At 45.0% G+C, this 2702-nt stretch overlaps 1 non-coding gene across 1 annotated transcript; it reads left to right on the top strand.

The window, feature by feature from the left end:
* The first annotated feature begins 2330 nt into the window (after positions 1-2330).
* Trnas-uga lies at positions 2331-2405 on the top strand. The gene has a single exon. It is a non-coding gene; the product is annotated as a tRNA-Ser (tRNA).
* The last annotated feature ends 297 nt before the right edge of the window (positions 2406-2702 follow it).

The following is a 2702-nucleotide window of genomic DNA, read 5'->3' as shown; positions in this document are numbered from 1 at the left end:
AGCTAAGGTAGAGTATTCAAAATTTCTAGGCTTATGGATTGATGAGGGGTTGAACTGCAAAAAACACGCGGAAGCTCTGCTGAAACGTTTGAGTTCAGCTGCTTCTGCTATTAGGGTCATTGCAAATTTTGGGGATATAAATCTCAGTAAATTAGCGTACCACGCCTATTTTCATTCTCTGCTTTCGTATGGCATCATATTCTGGGGTAACTCGTCATTGAGTAAAAAATTAAAAATATTAACTGTTATGTAATATTTTGCGTAATGTAATATCTTGTATGGACACCTTTTATTAACCTGACACGTTACACATCATTACGAACTGTCGTATTCATGATCTATGGAACAAGTACTAATCTAATCTAATCTAATCATGCCACTGGCCACTGGGTGTCCCAGAGTCAGAGTGTGGTCCGCAGAGTGCTCCTCCAGCACATCAAACACTTCGTGTTTCGATGGCGTCGACGTCCGTCTTGCGTCAACTACATCTTGTCGAAATCAGGATCACTTCGGGTAATGGGGATGAAAGCATCTTCCAAAACCTTCACGTACCGTTCGATAGTTAGGGTGGCATCAAGGATTATCGCACCGATTATTCCGTGACTGGACACTGCACATCGCACAGTCACCCGTTGAGTTGAAGAGACTTCTCAATCGCGAAATGCGGATTCTCAGTCCCCGAAATGCGCCAGTTTTGCATATTGACGAACCCATCCAAATGCAGGTGGGCTAAGCCAAACCATGTCCATACTAATTCCCATCATGTCCCGCTGCCAACCGTGCAGTTTGAACGCCCTAACGCAAATCGTTCAGAACTTATGACGATTTTACTTCATATGCTCAATAATTGGCACTTTGTACATGTGGACGGAGCAACTCTCCGATATAGGAACCTTTTCTGATGTGGCAAATATCAACACGTGAATGCAGTTCGATGAATCCGCTGACACGACTTGCCTCGGACGGTGCGAGAGCAACCCGCTTCATTGGGTTGCCTACCTGTCGTGTCTTGTCGTATCTTGTATATCTCCCCGAAAGAATAAAAAAAAAGACGAGAACTCCCACTTAGAAAAAATTCGTAAGGCTACTAGTTATTTCGTTCTTGCTTTAAACTGAACTTAAATATGTGCAAAATAATGAAACTGCGCAAAAACAATTCTTTCTTTTTCCAGAGACTTTACGCATGTTATTATTGTTATTATTACTGTTACTTTTATTATTATTGGCAGTGGCTGTAGTTGTGTAAATATTTAGATAAACGTAATTGTTATACAGTAGTAGCTATTAATTTTACACACTCATATTTACCACAGTCTAAAAATTTGTAGACACCCAGAATGTAGGCTCACGAGCCGCCTCTCCATTTGACACACTGCCCCACTGCAGATTGTTAACGAAGGTGGGAGTATACAGAATACGTTCCCAGATATGTGAGCGGCTCGAAGTCTTATTAAGTAAGAGTACCCAGTATGTTGTGGCCGACGACGAGTGTTCATCAGAGACAAGGATAAGCCGGCCGGAGTGGCCGTGCGGTCTAGGCGCTTCAGTTTGGAACCGGACGACTGCTACGGTCGCAGGTTCGAATCCTGCCTCGGGCATGGGTGTGTGTGATGTCCTTAGGTTAGTTCGGTTTAAGTAGTTCTAAGTTCCAGGGGACTGATGACCTCAGAGGGTGGGCAGCAATTTTCGGTTGTTTGAAGATGATGCTTTAGTGCCGGCCGGAGTGGCCGAGCGGTTAAAGGCGCTACAGTCTGGAACCGCACGACCGCTACGGTCGCAGGTTCGAATCCTGCCTCGGACATGGATGTGTGTGATGTCCTTAGGTTAGTTAGGTTTAAGTAGTTCTAAGTTCTAGGGGACTTATGACCACAGCAGTCGAGTCCCATAGTGCTCAGAGCCATTTGAACCATTTGATGCTGTAGTGGACAGGAAGGTGTCGAAGTGACAGTAGGATAATACAAGATTACTTAGAGAAAATTTCTAGCTTTGGCGTGATGAACGACAGCTGACCCTAAACGTAGAAAAATTTAAGATAATGCGAATGGTAGGAAAAACAACGCGTAATGTTCGGATACAGCATTAGTAGAGTCCAGCTCGAAAAATCTCGTCGTTTAAATATCTGGCTGTAACGTTGCAAACATGTATGAAATACAACGAGCATGTGCGGATCTTGGTAGGGAAGGCGACTGGTCGAGTTCCGTTTATTGGGAGAATTTTAGGAAAGTGTGATTCGAAACTTCCTGACAGATTAAAACTGTGTGCCCGACCGAGACTCGAACTCGGGACCTTCGCCTTGGCAGAAATAAAGCTGTGATACCGAGCGTGAGTCGTGCTTCGGTAGCTCAGTTGGTAGAGCACTTGCCCGTGAAAGGCAAAGGTCCCGAGTTCGAGTCTCGGTCGGGCACACAGTTTTAATCTGCTAGGAAGTTTCATATCAGCGCACACTCCGCTGCAGAGTGAAAATCTCATTCTGGAAAGTGTGATTCACGTGCAAAGGAGACCGTATATTGGACGCTAGAGTGACCTAGTCTTTAGTACTGCTTGAGTGTTTGGGATCCACATCAGGTCGGGATAACAGAGGACATCGAAGCAACACAGAGGCGGACTGCTAGATTTGTTACCGGTAGGTTCGAGCGACAACCAAGGGTTTCACAGACGCTTCAGCTACTCAAATGGGAACTTCTGGAGGGAAGGCGACGTTC

Source organism: Schistocerca americana, chromosome 5 (genome assembly GCF_021461395.2).
Source record: "Schistocerca americana isolate TAMUIC-IGC-003095 chromosome 5, iqSchAmer2.1, whole genome shotgun sequence".
Lineage (NCBI taxonomy): Eukaryota > Metazoa > Arthropoda > Insecta > Orthoptera > Acrididae > Schistocerca > Schistocerca americana.
Note: the sequence above shows the minus strand (reverse complement) of the source record. Positions and strands in the feature narration are given on the sequence as shown.